Source organism: Oncorhynchus mykiss, chromosome 31 (genome assembly GCF_013265735.2).
Source record: "Oncorhynchus mykiss isolate Arlee chromosome 31, USDA_OmykA_1.1, whole genome shotgun sequence".
Taxonomy (NCBI): Eukaryota; Metazoa; Chordata; class Actinopteri; order Salmoniformes; family Salmonidae; genus Oncorhynchus; species Oncorhynchus mykiss.
Genome location: NC_050571.1, coordinates 19,979,535 through 20,003,220, shown reverse-complemented (window position 1 = coordinate 20,003,220; position 23,686 = coordinate 19,979,535).

Below are 23,686 nucleotides of genomic sequence, written 5' to 3'. Positions count from 1 at the left end.
CAATCACACCTGGCAATGACAGAGAAAGAAGGCTGTGTTCACCAACTCCAGTTTTACCCTGGTGCAGTATTTTTGGCATAATAGTTAGAACATAATGTTTAGAGTCTCCCTGTTGATTTGCTACACTCTGCTGAACCCTCTGCGAAACAAAGGCCAGATGTGCCCACAAATCCATAAGTCAGGTTTGGTTAGTTCAGATAAACTGGATAGTGGATGCATCTACTCCATAGAGAGGCAGGTGTACTGCCTTGTACAGCCCAAACAGCTGGAACAACATCTCTAAGCACAACCATAACAAGTAAAGCTACAAGCAGTGTTGCCGGGATTCAACTGTGTGCCCACTGTGCCACCATCAGAACAAATTGGACACATTGCACTAGTATGAGTTACTTCTGTACTATTTACCACTCTTGATAAATATCAGAACTCAGAATCAAACTGATCATGCAATATAATATGATTTTGATGTATTTTGGACCTTTTTCAAGGATGTTGACTACTTTAAATGTCTTCTTCTCCAGAACTGCAAGACCAATCGGCACCAGATGTTTTATATAGCATCTATGGATACACGTCTTCCTGTTTAACAGTGCCACAATGAGGCCACACTCAAGCATGATTTACAGGTTAGCTTGACTCATATCCATGAGCATGTGTGCAACATTTCATCACTCTGAATCAAACAGATCAAGAGATATAAAAATGTGCCTGTTATAGCGCCACCATGTGGTCGATATGAAGGTGTTTGCATTTGTTGAGTTTTAATAATGTTTGCAACATACACACCAAGTTTTGTTACAATACGAAAATCTTTTACTTATTTACAGGCATTTATGTGGCAGACAATGTTGTCAATGTTTATTGGTCAATAGTGGCCAAGTTGTTTTTGGTAAAATGTCTGGAAAATATGGTGTTGACAGCTTCTGTTCCATAGATGCCACATATCAAGTTTCGTGCAGATTGGTAATTTGGTGCCAGATGAGTTGTGTTTTAAGTGTTTTCACAAAATTCAAAATGGCGGAAATTCTGTCATGGTGGACCTTATGGGTCTTTGAGGGAATTTTGTTCCTTGTGATCTGTATTTCATGACTCTAAGTCCAACGGGGTGAGGGGCGTGAGCATTCAAAGTTAGCATTTTAAATAGATTGTTATAGCACCAACATGTAGCCAACTGGCATTGCAAACACCTAGCTTAACATATGCAAACACCTAGCTTTGCTGCTCAACCCATAACAAGGCCCAAGTAAACCACCAAAATATTACTAAGCACACACGAGTCAACAGCCATGTCAACACCGATCACCAACCAACGGCAAAGCATCACAATATACAGTCTGGTCTGTTAATAGGACCACGGAGCAACCCTAATCGACTCTGTCACTCATGCCAGACTGACATCTGTCAGTGTACATCAAATGTGTGCAGTAGGTTGGCAGCAATGTCAGAGTTCTCTTCTAAAGAAAGCAGTGACATTGGTTTGCATAAACTCTGTAGGCTATGATGTGGTAGATGGATTGACTGTAGCAGTCTCTTTCTACTGAGATAAACTTCCTCCTAATTGCACGCTGCTCTTCAGTCGAGACAGACAGTTTGTTTCTCCTTCTACACGCTCCGTAACAGATATAACAGATCGTCTGAGCCAGCCATTGTTGTTGACGTGGTGATATATTGGTTTACACAGTAAATGCATGCTGTAATCCGTCTTGTTTGGCACTATCCTGATTAGTGTGCTCGCCTGGACTTCCTGGAGACGGCGTCGGGTTACAGAGATGTCACAGCGCACTGTAATCATCGCTCCCCAGTCGCTTCCACTATACAGTCCTATTTTATTCCCAGAGCATCAGTAGTCATGCATTGGAACTATGGTCATTTTCATCTGGAGTGGAGTCAGGAGGGCTGGGATGTGCAGGCTGCTTCAGCTCTGTCGGCAGTGCAGACTCTAAATGCCAATGATTCCACTAATTGCACTCATACTATCAGCAGACTCCTAGACTGTGAAAGTTTATTCCCATGTATCCTATCTGCATCACCAAATGAGAGGAAGCTGACAGTCTTCTTTTCTGGTTTTCGTGGCTCGTTTTCTTTTCACTTGGAGGGACAGATTGTTTATGTTGGATTTAAGGGGGAGGAAACCTTCATGAGCGTTGCTGTAAAAACCTCTGAATGTTCTTGGCCAGACTTTTGACCTGACTGCAGTCTAATTGTTTCTAATTGTCATTAGCTATACTGCTGAGGCGAGGTGTCAGTAACATAATCAAGGATGACATTGTGCTTCTGGAGTGACTTGCATATGCGATACTGGTTTATAAAAATAGCAGGAACGGAGTAGGAGTAGCTATGGCAGTGACATGTGGACATTTAGAGTCATAAATGTTTATCTACTTTATGGCTATTAAAACTCTGGTAGGTTCTAAAGAGATGTTCAGTGAGGTTGACAGGGAAAGAGCACTATGCATGGAGCTCTGTGCAGTAATAGACGCTGGTATTCAGTCTTCTGACAGAGGTGTTCACCAAAACCCTTTAAATGTGTTCAGTACCAAGAACAGGGTCACAGCCTAGCCACAATGTACATGATCACATCAATGGAGTTTAGCGGAGATGGCTGACAGAACCTCCGACTACACCCATCGTTCTTAAACCCTTACCCTGATCCTGTTGGTCTTCTATAGCTGCATGCCTTTCTTTGTTTGCTGAAATCCATGCTTTTTAATAAAACCTTAATCAAACACCCCACCGACTGTTTCCTCGTATCGCCTGACAGCGACTCGATGTAGTCGGATGTACACTCCGCCCACAGTCGTTGCAAACCAACTCCACCGAGATGTACATATCGAGGAGTTGAGAAACCCAGCAAAGGCACAGCCTTGCGGTAGAGATGTTCTGTTCCATGGACAGGTCCACATTCGTATAATGGAGGCGTTCAGGACCAAGGACAGGGCCACATCCATATAATGGAGGCGTTCAGGACATCCTTATAATGGAGGCACTCAGTACTAAAGACAGGGCCACATCCATATAATGGAGGCATTCAGTACTAAAGACAGGGCCAATCCATATAATGGAGGCATTCAGTACCAAGGACAGGGCCACATCCATATAGAGTAAAGCTGTGCAGAACCATGGACAAGGACATTGCTATATGACAAAGGTGTGTTTTATATTACAGGGCCACAGCATCCCGAGAGGTGTGTTGTATTTTAAAGGGCCACAGCATTCAGAGAGGTGTTTTATACTTTGTATTTGTACTTATTAGGATCCCCGTTATTTCCTGCCAAGCCATCAGCTACTGTTCCTGGGATCCAGCTGAATTAAGGCAGTTATATACAATTAAAAACATTACAATACGTTTTACAACACATTTCACAATACATTAAGTGTGTGCCCTCAGGTCACTCCTCTACTACCACATAGTGTATCTACAACACAAAATTAATGTGTACATGTGTGTATAGTGTGTATGTTATCAGGTGTGTGTATGCATGCATCTGTGCCTGTGTGTGTGTGTCTCTTCACAGTCCCCGCTGTTACATAAGGTTAATTTTAAATCGGTTTCTACTGCTTGCATCAGTTACTTGATGTGGAATAGAGTTCCATGTAGTCATGGCTCGATGTAGTACTGTGTGCCTCCCATAGTCTGTTCTGGACTTGGGGACTGTGAAGAGTTCTCTGGTGGCATGTCTTGTGGGGTATGCATGGGTGTCCAAGCTTTGTGCTAGCAGTTTAAACAGACAGCTTGGTACATTCAACATGTCAATACTTCTCACAAATACAAGTAGCGATGAAGTCAATCTCTCCTCTACTTTGAGCCGTGTTATGTTTCAGAGGGACACCGCATCCTGACAGAGCAGTGTTCAGTAGTTAGGACCAGAACAGAGCAGAGCCCTTTGACAGAGCAGTGTTCAGTAGTTGGGACCAGAACAGAGCAGAGCCCTTTGACAGAGCAGTGTTCAGTAGTTAGGACCAGAACAGAGCAGAGCCCTTTGACAGAGCAGTGTTCAGTAGTTAGGACCAGAACAGAGCAGAGCCCTTTGACAGAGCAGTGTTCAGTAGTTAGGACCAGAACAGAGCAGAGCCCTTTGACAGAGCAGTGTTCAGTAGTTAGGACCAGAACAGAGCAGAGCCCTTTGACAGAGCAGTGTTCAGTAGTTGGGACCAGAACAGAGCAGAGCCCTTTGACAGAGCAGTGTTCAGTAGTTAGGACCAGAACAGAGCAGAGCCCTTTGACAGAGCAGTGTTCAGTAGTTAGGACCAGAACAGAGCAGAGCCCTTTGACAGAGCAGTGTTCAGTAGTTAGGACCAGAACAGAGCAGAGCCCTTTGACAGAGCAGTGTTCAGTAGTTGGGACCAGAACAGAGCAGAGCCCTTTGACAGAGCAGTGTTCAGTAGTTAGGACCAGAACAGAGCAGAGCCCTTTGACAGTGTAGTGTTCAGTAGTTAGGACCAGAACAGAGCAGAGCCCTTTGACAGTGTAGTGTTCAGTAGTTAGGACCAGAACAGAGCAGAGCCCTTTGACAGAGCAGTGTTCAGTAGTTAGGACCAGAACAGAGCAGAGCCCTTTGACAGAGCAGTGTTCAGTAGTTGGGACCAGAACAGAGCAGAGCCCTTTGACAGTGTAGTGTTCAGTAGTTAGGACCAGAACAGAGCAGAGCCCTTTGACAGTGTAGTGTAAATTAGTTAGGACCAGAACAGAGCAGAGCCCTTTGACAGTGTAGTGTTCAGTAGTTAGGACCAGAACAGAGCAGAGCCCTTTGACAGAGCAGTGTTCAGTAGTTAGGACCAGAACAGAGCAGAGCCCTTTGACAGAGCAGTGTTCAGTAGTTAGGACCAGAACAGAGCAGAGCCCTTTGACAGTGTAGTGTTCAGTAGTTGGGACCAGAACAGAGCAGAGCCCTTTGACAGAGCAGTGTTCAGTAGTTAGGACCAGAACAGAGCAGAGCCCTTTGACAGTGTAGTGTTCAGTAGTTGGGACCAGAACAGAGCAGAGCCCTTTGACAGAGCAGTGTTCAGTAGTTAGGACCAGAACAGAGCAGAGCCCTTTGACAGTGTAGTGTTCAGTAGTTAGGACCAGAACAGAGCAGAGCCCTTTGACAGTGTAGTGTTCAGTAGTTAGGACCAGAACAGAGCAGAGCCCTTTGACAGAGCAGTGTTCAGTAGTTAGGACCAGAACAGAGCAGAGCCCTTTGACAGTGTAGTGTTCAGTTGCTGGTCCCTCTGACAGGTGGCCATGCGTGATAGATGAGGGCTGAGAATGTGCAGAGATCAAGGAATTGAGCCACTGTGCATTGTAGAAAATAAATCAAGTTTGGGAGAAAATTCTTTTTAAAATGTATTACTCATGCTGGCAGTGCATGGTTGGAGCATGTTTGAGCATGTTTGATGGTGCTGAGGAGACAAAAAGGATAACAAAAAAATGTAATATGGAAAATAAGATCAATGTATCCATTACCTCTAGTTCCAAACACAAAAATCTGAAACATGTCTGAAAAAAAGACAAATAATCACAAGCTTATCAAACGAGTCCTAACAACTAGCCTCCCTGTGCTATCCGATAATTCATGAATGGAACGTCACCAAGTAAGACATCAAACTCTTGCTGACATATCAAGCACAAACGCCAAATAGTAATCTATTCAGCAGCAATTACTGTGGGAGTAATGTTGCGTCAGTGGACCTCATCCACAGATAACAGAGCTATTTTTAGGATTGGTTCATATCAGCGCATGTAATAGCAGAAATTCTGTTTCATTTGATTTTGCGTGAAAGTAATTACTTTGATAGTCACATTAATCTATTCCCAAAGTATGGAGCAATTGGCTCTAATTTGCATTTTTATAGTGGTTTGATTTTCAGTTTGCGTGTATTAAACACTTGGAATGGTTGGGACTGTGCAGCACAGTTCTCTGCTTATCATCTTCATATCTTGGCGTACTGACATGATCATGCATTATAATCATCTTGCATGGATTACTTCCTAAATTGAAAAGTGCCTAAGGATAGCTGGGAATAAGGGTAGCAGGGAATAAGGGTAGCAATAATAAGGACAGCTGGGAATAAGGGTAGCAGAGAATAAGGGTAGCAGGGACTAAGGGTAGCAGGGACTAAGGGTAGCAGGGACTAAGGGTAGCAGGGACTAAGGGTAGCAGGGACTAAGGGTTGCAGGGACTAAGGGTAGCAGGGACTAAGGGTAGCAGGGACTAAGGGTTGCAGGGACTAAGGGTAGCAGGGACTAAGGGTAACAGGGACTAAGGGTAGCAGGGACTAAGGGTTGCAGGGACTAAGGGTAGCAGGGACTAAGGGTAGCAGGGACTAAGGGTAGCAGGGACTAAGGGTAGCAGGGACTAAGGGTAGCAGGGACTAAGGGTTGCAGGGACTAAGGGTAGCAGGGACTAAGGGTAGCAGGGAATTGGAACGTTATAGTGTGAACAGTATTTGCTTCAATTCCAACATAGTAGAGCGGCAGCAATGGAGACAAGCATGAATGGCACAAATAACTCATATCAAGTGAATCAACATGGCAGGAAAAGGACACCCATGCTCCATGGTTGGGACAGTGATCAGAGAGGATGGCTGAGGCCCCAATGCTAGAGGCCCTTCTAACAGCTGCACAGAGAGTGACATCACACAGACGAGTGGAGCATATCCGGTTTGAGTCCGGACAGCGTCTGTTGCCGGCACTTTGGTGTGTGGATAGGCTGCTCATTTTCTAAGTCTGTCCAAGGATTGCACTGACCTATGAGATTAGCAACAAAGGCTTATATAAGGGTATTACAACAGCACCCTTGCGTTGGCATTGCCAGCACTGAAGACTGCACAGTGCTGCTAAATACAGTTTGCTCAAGTTCCCTGCTTGCTAAATCCTCTGTCACAGGAAGGCATGGCCACATTAAAACTGAATGCAGGAGTTTGTAAATCTCATTCATATTATCCCCACGGCATATAAGGGCAGAGTAAACCACACATTATTTTTCTCTCGACCCACTCCACTAATACTGCGCTAAAGGCATTAGCGACAGGATAAAAAATGCGCACACATTAGTGAAGGAAACAAAATTGATTAAAAGGAAGACTACCTTCCCCACTGACCGCCCAGAAATTCAATAGCAGCAAATTAGTAGGTCTTTATGAACCAGTGCTAATTCATTAAGAGGAAGTGTGGCATCTGCAAAGGCTGGCCTGAGATACTGAGCTTTCCTCAGTGAGAAGAAGAAGGGTCCGTAGGAGAAGAGATGGGTTCCGCAGCTTCATTCTGTCCTTTCCTCCTTCCACTGGGGTTCCACCAGTAGCCAGTGGCATAAAACAGTTTGCGAGCCCCCCCCTGCAAGATTCGAGCACACCAATTGATTATTATTTATTTTTTGGGAAGGCTCCCTGTCCCTTGCTTCTTGGGATCCAGCCCGCTGCTTCCTGTTCCCCAGCTCCCATGACAACACATCCTGCTAGCTTTGCCGGCTGAATGGTTCAGAACAGTCCCATGACAAAACAGCCTGCTTGTATCCTGGCTGAATGGTTCAATACAGTCCCATGACAACACAGCCTGCTAGTATCCTGGCTGAATGGTTCAATACAGTCCCATGACAACACAGCCTGCTTGTATCCTGGCTGAATGGTTCAATACAGTCCCATGACAACACAGCCTGCTTGTATCCTGGCTGAATGGTTCAGTACAGTCCCATGACAACACAGCCTGCTAGTATCCTGGCTGAATGGTTCAATACAGTCCCATGACAACACAGCCTGCTAGTATCCTGGCTGAATGGTTCAATACAGTCCCATGACAACACAGCCTGCTAGTATCCTGGCTGAATGGTTCAATACAGTCCCATGACAACACAGCCTGCTTGTATCCTGGCTGAATGGTTCAATACAGTCCCATGACAACACAGCCTGCTTGTATCCTGGCTGAATGGTTCAGTACAGTCCCATGACAACACAGCCTGCTAGTATCCTGGCTGAATGGTTCAATACAGTCCCATGACAACACAGCCTGCTAGTATCCTGGCTGAATGGTTCAATACAGTCCCATGACAACACAGCCTGCTAGTATCCTGGCTGAATGGTTCAATACAGTCCCATGACAACACAGCCTGCTTGTATCCTGGCTGAATGGTTCGGTAAAGTCCGATGACAACACAGCCTGCTAGTATCCTGGCTGAATGGTTCAATACAGTCCCATGACAACACAGCCTGCTAGTATCCTGGCTGAATGGTTCAATACAGTCCCATGACAACACAGCCTGCTTGTATCCTGGCTGAATGGTTCGGCACAGTTCGATGACAAAACAGCCTGCTATTGATGCTGTAAAGTAAAGTGAAACAAGGGGAAGGAAACAAAACCATTGGCAATTTTCCACCATTTCACTCACACATTGATTCAACTGCACATTCGCCTACCCACGTTGTGAGCTTTTGAAGCCAAATCATGTTTACCAAACTCCATTTTTAGACCTCAAAGTTTTGAGGTTAGAAATGTGGTGGTGAAAAAAATTAGATACTGAACCAAAAAGACATTAGGAAATCGCTCAGAGCCATCTTCCTAATACCAAAAACAACCCAAGTATTAATAAATGCATGCTATACTACGTTACTGAAACCTAACTGTCAGTAAAATAGGACAGTTGGATTATATCACAGTCTGTTTGTGCTGAACAGTCAAACAAGATCCAGAATAGTGTCAATCACTAGGGAAACTGCAGTCAGAATCCAATTTACCCTCGTGAACTGTGCTCAATGTGAAGCATCATAACACACTCACTGCAATGCCCTTTTTGAGGACAATCCCTTTGGACCGATTCTGCATTGAACTTGGGGGTAAAATCCCCATGAATAACACCACATTTACCTCTGGTAATACTGAGGGAGCACAAACCGTAACAAACCAACAACACTAATGCCAAACGGCGGCCATGCTTTTGACAGAGTGAAATATCAAAGGGAAAAGTCAATGCAACCTTTGGGGCTTTGGCATTCGTCATCTTATAAAGGGTTGTCTTGTTTATGTAAACTGAACGTCAGATACAATTACCACCATTCTGATTTCACATACCCTGCTATTAATCAATCAAATAAGATTTAACATGGAATGAGTCAGTTAAATGGATAAGATGTCTGAAGTTATTGCATACATTATTGAAATAAAATGTCATAGAACATACCGTAATAGACGATTAGCATTTTAATAGGCATTAAGGTAAACCTCAGTGTTAAACCAGTGGCAGTTTCCTCCCTTAAATAAAAGTAAATCATCTTAATTGTCTGTGATATTGTCTGTGTACCTCAGGGGTACAATGACACTTCTGGCGAAACAACTTTTTATGTTTTCCACCAAATCACATCAAATCACATTTTATTGGTCACATACACATGGTTAGCAGATGTTATTGCGCGTGTGGCGAAATGGTTGTGCTTCTAGTTCCAACAGCGCAGAAATATCTAACAACTAATATCTAACAATTCCACAACAACTACCTAATACATACAAATCTAAGTAAGGAATGGAATAAGAATATATACCTATATGGATGAGCAATGTCAGAGCAGCATAGGCTAAGATGCAATAGATAGTATAGAATGCACTGTATACATACTAGATGAGTAATGCAAGATAAGTAAACATTATTAAAGTGGCATTATTAAAGTGACTAGTGTTCCATTTATTTAAGTGGCCAATGATTTAAAGTCTGTATGTAGGCAGCAGCCTCTCTGTGCTAGTGATGGTGCTAGGTTTCCTAAGGACTAGAAGCGAGGCAGTCCTCTCAGTGTTTCACATAAATAACAAGAATCCATCCACCCACCTGCAGCAGTTGAAATCTCTCCCAGTACTGTCCTGTTTCAGTTAGTGTATTCTGACAATTCCTCAAGCATTCAGATAGCAGCAGAAAAGAGCGTGAGGTGAAGAGGGGCTTGCTCAGGGAAGCCTTTGTATAGTCCCTAGAAACAGGAATGCTTGCATACATTTAACAATATAATAACGATGTCATAACATGCCCCCGTTTATCTGTTTGTCCTGTACACTGGGAACAGAATCTTGAACGAAGATGCAAGGTGTCTGGTTCAATTGTAAGAGAATGGAGTGATATTTTACTGATGCCAATTAGTTTATGAATAAGCTGCCTCATGCTGCATTATCACAGAGATATCAAAAGGACTGCAAAATAAGTGGTTTTGTTGGTGGCACACATCAGGAAAAACTGAATACTGGACGTGACGCCCAGCAGGAAGAAAGCAGTTAAGAGGAAATTGATGGAACTATTCAGCACAGCTCATTTGTTGTTTTGTTCTTTCCCTTCACTCGTCCTGATCTGCAGGCTAAATCAATGGGAAGCAAGAGCACTTGAAGGAAAAAGTCCTGAAATAAACATAAATGTTCCTGTCACTCACCGGTGAACTCTCACAATGAACGAGTGTTAATGCTCCCACAGCCATGCATATCAGTTTATGTGATAATAATTATAGATTAAAGTACTTTTCATGAAATGCTTTTCAAATCACATCAAATGTTATTGTTCGCATACACATATGAAGCAGATGTTATTGCAGGTGTAGCGAAATGCTTGTGTACCTAGCCCCAACAGTGCAGTAGTATCTAACAATTCACAACATTAAACACGATTCAAAATGTACATGAATGGAATTAAGAAATGTATAAATATTATGACGAGCAATGTAAAGAACATGGTAGGTAAGGGCACTATTATCCACACAGTAAATAAGTGGTCCCCCTGGTATTGAGCGTTGTTCAGTTAAAAGAGATTGACTCCTTCATTCTTTCAGGCAAGTGCCTGTATCACTGAGAAGACAAGGCGGTGCACTCAGAAGAGGTGGCTCAGGCTCAGGTTTCTCTACACCACATATATTACCATGAGCCATGTCATTTTAATTATGTCAATAAAACAGGTCTTGTGTACTGTGACACCGCTTACAACGCTGTAAAAGTTTGGTGCCACACTTGTCAGCTTAAATGTAACATTTGAGTTTAGTGAATCGAAGGCAGTGACAGACCTCGCTGGTGAACATGAATCCAGGATCTCAACCTTTATTTATTCATCAATGTACTGTAACATTTCAAGGCCATGTAGAGCTGTGCTTTCACATACAGTATACAGTACATACACACAAACACAATTCACCCAAATCACCCTTGCCTCTGTGGGTGGAGAGTGACATCAATATGGATTTTCCCAAAAATTGAACAAACCTAATAGCTGATTATGAGAATAAAACTTAAATGGTATGTTTTGAGACTAGCACACAGTGCATTATGATTTATGATTGATGGCAGCATTCGCTCAAAACTGAAAGCACAAAACACTGCTTTTAATCATGGCAAGGCGATCGGAAACATGACCGAATACAAAGAGTGGAGCTATTCCCTCCGCAAGGCAATCAAACAACCTAATCATCAGTATAGAGACAAAGTAGCGTTGCAATTCAACGGCTCAGACACGAGAGGTGTGTGGCAGGGTCTACAGTCAATCACGGATTACAAAAACAAAAACCAGCCCCATTGCAGACACCGATGTCTTCCACCCAGACAAATTAAACAACTTATTTGCTCTCTTTGAGGACAATACAGTGCCACTGACACAGCCCGCTACAAAACCTGCGGGCTCCCCTTCGCCGCAGCCAACGTGAGTAAAACATTTAAACGTGTTAACCCTTCGCAAGGCTGCCGGCCCAGACGGCATCCCCAGCCGTGTCCTCAGAGCATGTGCAGACCAGCTGGCTGGTCTGTTTATGGACATATTCAATCTATCCCAGTCTGCTGTTCCCACATGCTTCAAGAGGGCCACCATTGTTCTTGTTCCCAAGCAAGCTAAGGTAACTGAGCTAAATGACTATCGTCCTGTAGAACTCACTTCCGTCATCATGAAGTGCTTCAAGGATCATCTCACCTTCACCCTACCTGACAACCTAGACCAACTCCATTGGTCATGCACACCTCCAACTCAATCATCAAGTTTGCAGACAACACTACAGTGGTAGGCTTGATTACCAACAACGACGAGACAGCCTACAGGGAGGAGGTGAGGGCCCTCGGAGTGTGGTGTCAGGAAAATCACCTCACACTCAACATCAACAAAATAAAGGAGATGATCGTGGACTTCAGGAAACAGCAGAGGGAGCACCCCCCTATCCACATCGACAGGACAGTAGTGGAGAAGGTGGAAAGTTTTAAGTTCCTCGGCGTACACATCACGGACAAACTGAATTGGTCCACCCACACAGACAGCGTGGTGAAGAAGGCGCAGCAGCGCCTCTTCAACCTCAGGAGGCTGAAGAAATTTGGCTTGTCACCAAAAACACTCAAACTTTTACAGATGCACAATCGAGAGCATCACCGCCTTGTACTGCAACTGCTCCGCCCTCAACCGTAAGGCTCTCCAGAGGGTAGTGAGGTCTGCACAACGCATCACCGGGGGCAAACTACCTGCCCTCCAGGACACCTACACCACCCGATGTCACAGGAAGGCCAAAAAGATCATCATGGACAACAACCACCCGAGCGACTGCCTGTTCACCCCGCTATCCTCCAGAAGGCGAGGTCAGTACAGGTGCATCAAAGCAGGGGCCGAGAGACTGAAAAACAGCTTCTATCACAAGGCCATCAGACTGTTAAACAGCCACCACTAATATTGAGTGGCTGCTGCCAACATACTGACTCAAATCTCTAGCCACTTTAATAATAAAAAAAATGTATTTAATAAATGTATCACTAGCCACTTTAAACAATGCCACTTTGTATCATGTTTACATACCCTACATTACTCATCTCATATGTATATACTGTACTCTATACCATCTACTGCATCTTGCCTATGCCGTTCAGTCATCGCTCACCCATATATGTATATGTACATATTCTTATTCATTCCGTTACACTTGTAATATGGTAGTTGTTGTGAAATTGTTAAGATTACTTGTTAGATATTACTGCACTGTCGGAACTAGAAGTACAAGCATTTCGCTACACTCGCATTAACATCTGCTAACAATGTGTATATGACCAATAACATTTGATTTGATTTGATTTGAAATGTTGTACTGTGTCATAGGAATGATGGCTACATCATGCTGTCATTAACTTGACTGAACATTGTTCATTACATTCTGTGTAAATGTATGTATAGCAGATAGTTGATAGTCGTTTCTCTATATTAATTTAACACATGACTGTAATGAGTCATGATGACAAGACATTAAGTCAGTTTCTTGATACAGGAGGTTCCCAGTGGAATGTGATGTTAACTAACCAGAGTAATGTTGTCACGGTCTATAAAAGTTCTCAGTGCCTCCATGCCTCTCCCACAATTATATAACAATGTTATGACAGATATTGAAATGTTATGTCTGTTGACATGAGATGTCTTGAAAGGCAGAGCAGTCGCTGTCTACAGTAGCAGAACGCAGTGGGTCTGTTTGTGTCTGCACACCCTCTGTCTACAGTAGCAGAACGCAGTGGGTCTGTTTGTGTCTGCACACCCTCTGTGTACAGTAGCAGAACGCAGTGGGTCTGTTTGTGTCTGCACACCCTCTGTGTACAGTAGCAGAACGCAGTGGGTCTGTTTGTGTCTGCACACCCTCTGTCTACAGTAGCAGAACGCAGTGGGTCTGTTTGTGTCTGTACAGCCTCTGTCTACAGAAGCAGAACGCAATGGGTCTGTTTGTGTCTGCACACCCTCTGTGTACAGTAGCAGAACGCAGTGGGTCTGTTTGTCTGCACACCCTCTGTCTACAGTAGCAGAACGCAGTGGGTCTGTTTGTGTCTGCACACCCTCTGTGTACAGTAGCAGAACGCAGTGGGTCTGTTTGTGTCTGCACACCCTCTGTGTACAGTAGCAGAACCCAGTGGGTCTGTTTGTGTCTGTACACCCTCTGTCTACAGTAGCAGAACACAGTGGGTCTGTTTATGTCTGCACAGCCAATTAGCAAGTGCAGCAGAGGATGCCAGTGCCGCTACAGGCATTAAGACACATATGGCACTAGTGGAACCAACAAGTTGAAACAAACTCTGCACCATTGTGTGTTTATCAGGAAAAGGCTTCATATTACCACCCTCACTCTCCTAAATATACATGACAGAACACATACAGTGGACTACAGATTATTTAAACAGCGGTGTCCTTCTGTCACTTACTAAGAATAGCCCTGTCAAGATTATCATTGTGCTCCTTACTCCCATAGCACTGAAACTCACTAAAGGGAATATTATTTTCCATTCTGGGAAGTGGATTGTTTATTGTTCCAGCAGAACAAAAGTCAAGCATAGGGCCTTATGTGGCCATGTAAATGTTTTGTTTTGATGTTCACTCTGTTTTGGGGTGAGATGCAGCCTGTTAATCGTTTTGTGCCACTGATTTATTCATGAATTCACAAATCGTAATTAAATAAATATATACTAGCTTCAGCACTCACAGATGCTGTGAACATGTAGGCCCAGTGGGGATTTGGCTGGAAAATGCAAGACCACACCTGTATCTTAAGAATTGAACCAATGCAAATATTCATTAAAACATCTCCTGAAATGTTTGTGCAGAGGTTGAAAGAGCAATGACTCTGGTGGCTGAATCATCTAGAATCATTCACAGATGTACATACACATACTGATTATGTTGTCTCAAACCTTATCATTATCTAACATAAATATCTACATTGGATTACTTTGGTACCGTCATAATGAACTAGAAACAATTAAGTGGGTTTGTTTAAACACCATAACACCCTTTCAAACAAACACCATGGTAAAATATATTGAAATTATTTGTTTTACTTCGTCTAATATGATACATAGCTATTCATTGACAGTCTCCTGAGATTGTTTGAGGAACAGTGTTGATTCCCAGCATGCTCAGTGTGCCAGGTTGAGCAGTCAGAGAGGTTGAAAATGTTGTGAGAAGGGGAGAAAGGAATATCACATGTAAATACAAAATTCAAAATAATATTGGGAGAGATGTTGAGATTAAATGACTGTAGAAAAGCTTATTTGAGGATCACTCTGGAGAATGTGTGTGGGTGTGCCTCGGTAAGTCACACAGATTACAGTCATGGCATTTCAATAAGTTTAGCGTTCCATTTCCAGGATCACGCGTTGTTCGGTTGTGACTCTCACCTATATATTTTCGTTTTTTTTGTGAGACGCTGTTGACATGGATGCAGCGAATACAATGTTTTTCACCCTCCTCTCGGTCAAAATGAGCCCTTCGACAAAAGAAAAGAAGAAAAAACCCATGTAATTTCTGGCTCATGCACAGCAGATCATAATAGAACAGTACTCTAATCAAAGGCTGTCATGGCAGAATATTCATGTATCCTATCAGTTTGTGAAGCAGGTTAAAGCTCAGACTTCCATCAATCACCACCACTGCTGAAGAACAGACAACGCACAGCTTAATCGCAAATCAATCTAAATTCACTTTATTGGATTATTTCATATAGTACGAGACAAAACATGACCGATTACTACACACAATTGTTCACGCCTTATTATACCAAGCTTCATGGAATGAAATTAAATGCCACCAACATTGAAAAGCACTTTAAATCATGGAGCTGTCAAGTCCAAATGTTGCCTACTACCCTATCATTATTCACTATCCACAGTGTTTCTGACACTGACGTCAGACTGTTTAACTCCAAGCTTATCTGTATTCAACTGTTTTCCATTTCTAGCAGACATGCAGTTTGAAGGCATGAGACTGACTGTAATGGGAAGGCAACAGTATCTCCTATGACCTGAGACTTAGACAGACTCTTGCAAAGTAACAAAGAGAGGCTAAGCTAAAAAGAGACACCACTTATCCAGACGCCAATGCTTGCAACGTCCAAGAAGATGAAAAGATGTGAGATGCCTTAGCCTTAGCAACAGGCCGGAATACCAGGGCGGAATAACAGGCCGGAAATTACACCGACAGCAAAATATGGTCTGATTCAGTAGCCTCCGAAGCAGTGCCAACAAAATGTAAAGGCCCAATGAGCATTGTGCTGAACCTGCGCCACTTTGAGAGTGACTTGTCAACAGTCCGTTGTCTCTTCCCGTTATACTGTGCATCAGTTTCTTGATTTCTTTCTTTAATAAGAAATATACAGTGTATACAGTTGAAGTCGGCAGTTTACATATACCTTAGCCAAGTACATTTAAACTCAGTTTTTCACTTTTCCTGACATTTAATCCTAGTTTAAATTCCCTGTTTTAGGTCAGTTAGGATCACCACTTTATTTTAAGAATGTGAAATTTAAGAATTATAGTAGAGAGAATGATTTATTTCAGCTTCTATTTATTTCATCACATTCCCAGTGGGTCAAAAGTTTACATACACTCAATTAGTATTTGGTAGCATTGCCTTTAAATTGTTTGGGTCAAACGTTTTGGGTAGCCTTCCACAAGTTTCCCACAATAAGTTAGGTGAATTTTGGCCCATTCCTCCTGACAGAGCTGGTGTAACTGAGTCAGGTTTGTAGGCCTCCTTGCTCACACACGCTTTTTCAGTTCAGCCCACACATTTTCTATGGGATTGAGGTTAGGGCTTTGTGATGGCCACTCCAATACCTTGACTTTGTTTTCCTTAAGCCATTTTGCCACAACTTTGGAAGTATGTTTGGGGTCATTGTCCATTTGGAAGACCAATTTGCGAACAAGCTTTAAGACAGATGTCCCGAGATGTTGCTTCAATATATCCACATAATTGTCATTCCTCATGATGTCATCTATTTTGTGAAGTGCACCTGTCCCTCCTGCAGCAAAGCATCCCCACAACATGATGCTGCCACCCCTGTGCTTCATGGTTGGGATGGTGTTCTTCAGCTTACAAGCCTCCCCCTTTTTCCTCCAAACAGTTCTATTTTTGTTTCATCAGACCAGAGGACATTTCTCCAAAAAGTATAATCTTTGTCCACATGTGCAGTTGCAAACCGTAGTCTGGCTTTTTTATGGCGATTTTGGAGAAGTGGCTTCTTCCTTGCTGAGCGGCCTTTTAGGTTATGTCGATATTGGACTAGTTTTACTGTGGATATAGATGCTTTTGTACCTCTTTCCTCCAGCCTCTTCACAAGGTCCTTTGCTGTTGTTCTGGGATTGATTTGCACTTTTCGCACCGAAGTACCTTAATCTTTAGTAGACAGAATGCGTCTCCTTCCAGCGCGGTATGACGGCTGCATGGTCCCATGGTGTTTATTCTTGCGTACTAGTCTTTGTACAGATTAACATGGTACCTTCAGGCGTTTGGAAATTGTTCCCAAGGATGAACCAGACTTGTGGAGGTCTACAATTTATTTTCTGAGGTCTTGGCTGATTTCTTTTGATTTTCGCATAATGTCGACCAAAGGGGCACTGACTTTGAAGGTAGGCCTTGAAATACATCCACAGGTAAACCTCCAATTGACTCAAATGATGCCAATTAGCCTATCAGAAGCTTCTAAAGCCATGGCATCATTTTCAGGAAATTGATACAGTGAATGGAATTGTGATACAGTGAATTATAAGTGAAATAATCTGCCTGTAAACAATTGTTGGAAAAATTACTTGTCATGCAGTTTTTCAACAAGAAATTTGTGGAGTGGTTGAAAAACTAGTTTTAATGACTCCAGCCTAAGTGTAGGTAAACTTCAGACTTCAACTTCATAATTTGTATTATTTGTGTACTTGATTGGCATTTCATTATATTGCTAGGAAATAGTAACATAAGCATTTAGCTGCACCTGCAATAACATCTGCTAAATTGTGTATGCGGTCAATAAACTTTGATTTTATTTATAATGATATTAAGTTGCAATTGGGATCAGTGTAAGGCCACATCCATAGGTGAGATTCATGATACCCTGGGTCTCGGTGGAACCTACTTACCTTGATTCATAACATTGCTTCTCATCTCTGCAAGTGTAACTGTTACGCTGCTCCCACATCTGTCATCAACGTCTTTCTGAAACATGACAATGCTTAATTAAAATGGTCCTTGTCTTTGACTCATGACATGTGATGACCTATGAAACGTTTGGATTCTGTCTTGCATTACAATTTCATTGTGTGGAAAGAATTACACCACGCAGTCGTTACCCAGGGGCGTGATCACGCATACTGGATAGCAATGTGATTTGCTCTACTTCACCAGTTGTGCATCCTGCCCGGAGGGCAGAGGCTTTAATAGTTAAAATGCTTAGATTTGTTGGGGGTGGATAATGGTAACAGTTAAATGGTATCATAGAATGACTTGTGTAAACTAGACAGCTATCAAAAACGTCATATGCTTTGTAATAAAAACAAGGGTACTATGAATGCATTTAATTATTAACAATTGCAAAAAAAATGTTTGCAAACCACCAAAACCTGATAGGATGGGATCGGATGTATGTCCACGGGACGGTTGAGCCAACGTAGGCTAATGCGATTAGCATGAGGTTGTAAGTAACAAGAACATTTCCCAGGACATAGACATGTCTGATATTGGCAGAAAACTTAAATTATTGTTAATCTAACTGCACTGTCCAATGTACAGTAGCTATTACAGTGAAATAATACCATGTTATTGTTTGAGGAGAGTGCACAGTTTTGAACATGAAAAGTTATTAATAAACAAATTAGTCACATTTGGGCAGTCTTGATACTACATTTTTAACAGAAATACAATGGTTCATTGGATCGGTCTGAAACTTTGCACATAGACGGCTGCCATCTAGTGGCCAAAATCGAATACATTATGGCCTTTCTCTTGCATTTCAAAGATGATGGTACAAAAAAATCAGAATGGTTGTTTTTTTCTTTGTATTATCTTTTACCAGATCTATTGTGTTATATTATCCTACATTCCTATCACATTTACACAAACTTCAAAGTGTTTCCTTTCAAATGGTAACAAGAATATACATATCCTTGCTTCAGACAGTTTGATTTGGGTATGACATTTTAGGCACAAAAAAACAAAACAAAAAAGGGTGTGGATCCTTAAGAGGTTGAAAAAACTAGACATTGCATAGAATTGGATGGAGCACCCTCTAAATGTATGCAACACCCTCTAAATATATGCAACACCATCTCTAAATGTATGCAACACCCTCTACATTTATGCAACATCCTCTCTGAATTTATGCAACACCATCTAAATGTATGCAACAACCTCTCTGAATGTATGCATCACCCTCTGAATGCATGCAACACTCTCCCATAATGTATGCAATACCCTCCAAATGTATGCAACACCCTCTCTGAACGTATGTAACACCCTCTCTACATGGATGCAACACCCTCTAAATGTATGCAACAGCCTGTAAATATATGCAAAACCCTACAAATACATGCAACACCCTCTAAATGTATGCAAAACCCTACAAATGTATGCAACACCCTCCAAATGTATGCAACACCCTCCAAATGTATGCAACACCCTCCAAATGTATGCAATACCCTCCAAATGTATGCAATACCCTCCAAATGTATGCAACACCCTACAAATGTATGCAACACCCTCCAAATGTAGGCAACAACCTCTAAATGTATGCAACACCCCCACCAAATGTATGCAACACATTCTCTGAATGTTTGCAACACCGTCTAAATGTATTCAACACCCTCTAAATGTATGCAACACCCTCACTACATGTATGCAACACCCTCTAAATGTATGCAACACCCTCTCTACATGTATGCAACACCCTCTCTACATGTATGCAACACCCTCTCTACATGTATGCAACACCCTCTCTACATGTATGCAACACCCTCTCTACATGTATGCAACACCCTCTCTTCATGGATGCAACACCCTCTCTACATGTATGCAACACCCTCTCTTCATGGATGCAACACCCTCTCTACATGTATGCAACACCCTCTCTACATGTATGCAACACCCTCTCTTCATGGATGCAACACCCTCTAAATGTATGCAAAACCCTACAAATGTATGCAACACCCTCCAAATGTATGCAACACCCTCCAAATGTATGCAACACCCTCCAAATGTATGCAATACCCTCCAAATGTATGCAATACCCTCCAAATGTATGCAACACCCTACAAATGTATGCAACACCCTCCAAATGTATGCAACAACCTCTAAATGTATGCAACACCCCCACCAAATGTATGCAACACATTCTCTGAATGTTTGCAACACCGTCTAAATGTATTCAACACCCTCTAAATGTATGCAACACCCTCACTACATGTATGCAACACCCTCTAAATGTATGCAACACCCTCTCTACATGTATGCAACACCCTCTAAATGTATGCAACACCCTCTCTACATGTATGCAACACCCTCTCTACATGTATGCAACACCCTCTCTACATGTATGCAACACCCTCTCTACATGTATGCAACACCCTCTCTACATGTATGCAACACCCTCTCTACATGTATGCAACACCCTCTCTACATGTATGCAACACCCTCTAATTGTATACAACACCCTTTCTAAATGTATTCAACACTAAATGTGCAACACACTATAAAATGTATGCAACACACTATAAATGTATGCAACTTCCTCTCTAAACATATGCAACTTCCTCTCTAAATGTATTCAACACCCTCTAAATATATGCAACACCCTCTACATTTATACAGTGTTATCAACATTTATGTTTATTATGATCTTTTTGTTTTTACAGTTGATCATAACATCTTACAAACAAATCATGTGCTCTTGTAAATGTCTTTATTTACTGCTTTACCTGCATATTAGTGCATCTGAAAGAATCCCCCAAAAATTGAGATTTCTGAGGAAAACAATCAAACAAAAATGTAAAGTATGTACGCCATCGTCATGTCCTTGGCCTTTAGGTTAATTAAAACATTTTGAAACATTCACATTTCTTTAGATTTTTTCCTCATGGCTCAAGGTCATTCACTCTAAGTCTACAGGCTCCCATAATGTGGATTTTAATCAATTATATTCAAAGTAAATTAACAATGAGATGGAGTGTTTAATGTGTCTTGGCTTCAAAGGTCAGATCTCAGAAAAGGGAATAAATGTATGCAACCCCCTATAAATGTATGCAACACCCTCTAAATGTATGCAACACCCTCTCTGAAAGTATGCAACACCCTAACTAAATGTATGCAACACCCTCTCTGAATGTATGCAACACACTCTCTGAATGTATGCAACACCCAAACTAAATGTATGCAACACCCTCTCTAAATGTATGCTAAACGCTTTCTAAATGAATGCAACACCCTCGAAATGTGTTTTTAAATGTATGCAACATCCTCCAAATGAACACAACTCTCTCTCTAAATATACACAACACCCTCTCTAAATGTATATAACACTTTATCTAAATGTATGCTACACCCTCTAAATGTATGCAAAACTATCTCTAAATGTATGCTACACCCTCTAAATGTATGCAAAACTCTCTGAATGTATGCAAAACTCTCTCTGAATGTATGCAAAACTCTCTGAATGTATGCAACACCCTCTAAATGTATGCAACACCTTCTAAATGTATGCAACACCATCTCTAAATGTATGCAACACCCTCTAAATGTATGCAACACCATCTCTAAATGTATACAACACCATCTCTAAATGTATACAACACCATCTCTAAATGTATACAACACCATCTCTAAATGTATACAACACCATCTCTAAATGTATACAACACCATCTCTAAATGTATGCAACACCATCTCTAAATGTATGCAACACCATCTCTAAATGTATACAACACCATCTCTAAATGTATACAACACCATCTCTAAATGTATACAACACCATCTCTAAATGTATACAACACCATCTCTAAATGTATGCAACACCATCTCTGAATGTATGCAACACCATCTCTAAATGTATACAACACCCTCTAAATATATGCAACACCATCTCAGAATGTATGCAACACCATCTCTAAATGTATACAACACCCTCTAAATGTATGCAACACCATCTCTGAATGTATGCAACACCATCTCTGAATGTATGCAACACCATCTCAGAATGTATACAACACCATCTCTAAATGTATGCAACACCATCTCTAAATGTATGCAACACCATCTCTAAATGTATACAACACCATCTCTAAATGTATACAACACCATCTCTAAATGTATACAACACCATCTCTAAATGTATACAACACCATCTCTAAATGTATGCAACACCATCTCTAAATGTATGCAACACCATCTCTAAATGTATACAACACCCTCTAAATGTATGCAACACCATCTCTGAATGTATGCAACACCATCTCTAAATGTATACAACACCCTCTCTAAATGTTTGCAGCAACATCTAAATGTATGCAAAACTCTCTCTGAATGTATGCAACACCCTCTAAATGTATGCAAAACTCTCTCTGAATGTATGCAACACCTTCTCAATGTATGCGACACCCTCTAAATGTATGCAAAACCCTCTCTGAATATATGCAACACCCTCTAAATGTATGCAAAACCCTCTTTGAATGTATGCAACACCCTCTCTGAATGTATGCAACACCCTCTAAATATATGCAACACCATCTAAATGTATGCAACACCCTCTAAATGTATGCAACACCCTCTAAATGTATGCAACACCCTCTAAATGTATGCAACACCCTCTAAATGTATGCAACACCCTCTAAATGTATGCAACACCCTCTAAATGTATGCAACACCCTCTACATTTATACAGTGTTACCAACATTTATGTTTATTATGATCCTTTTTGTTTTTACAGTTGATCATAACATCTTACAAACAAATGAAATGCTCTTGTAAATGTCTTTATTTACTGCTTTATTGGCATATTAGAGCATCTGAAAGAGTCCAAAATGTTTTGAGCTTTCTGAAGAAAACAATCCCACAAAAGATGTATGTACACCATCATTCTGTCCTTGGCCGTTAGCTAAATTAAAACATCTTGAAACGTTCATGTTTCTTTAGTTCTTTTCCTCATGGCTCAAGGTCCCTCACTCTAAGTCTACAGGCTCACATAATGTGGATTTTAATCAATTATATTCAAAGTAAATGAACAATGAGATGGAGTGTTTTTTATGTCTTGGCTTCAAGCTCAGGTCTCAGAAAAAGGAATAAATGGAGTCCTTGACTACGCCATCTGTTTGCCTACATCTCGACACTGAGTGTACAAAACATTAAGAACACCTTCTTAAAGAAACTTTATAATGATTAATGAATGCATTAGTAAACAACAATAGTTGTGTATTCATGATACTGTGAAGACTGAAAATAAGGATCCTGTGAGCTGGATCTTAGTGGAAGGATGGACAGAAAAAACAGATTATACATTTTGAACCGAAAATTAGTAGGAATGTTCAAGGATATTCTATAAGGATGCATTCCATTTGTGCTGGGGTGAGTGGCAATCATAACACATGTAGATTTAACATTTCTTAAAAATGGAACTGACAACATTTTAGCAACATTACATGTTATTCAAATCTGTTCATATACACCCCCAGGAATATATATATTTTTTTTACATTTTCAGACAAGTGAGCACTTAGATATGGTCATTTTCACATTTTCATAAATTCTTAGAATGTTCGGGAATTACGTACAGTACCAGTCAAAAGTTTGGACACACCTACTCATTCCAGAGCTTTACTTTATTTTTTACTATTTTCTACATTGTGGAATAATAGTGAAGACATCAACGCTATGAAATAACACATAAGGAATCATGTAGTAACCAAAAAAGTGTAAAACAAATCAAAATATATTTTATATTTGAGATT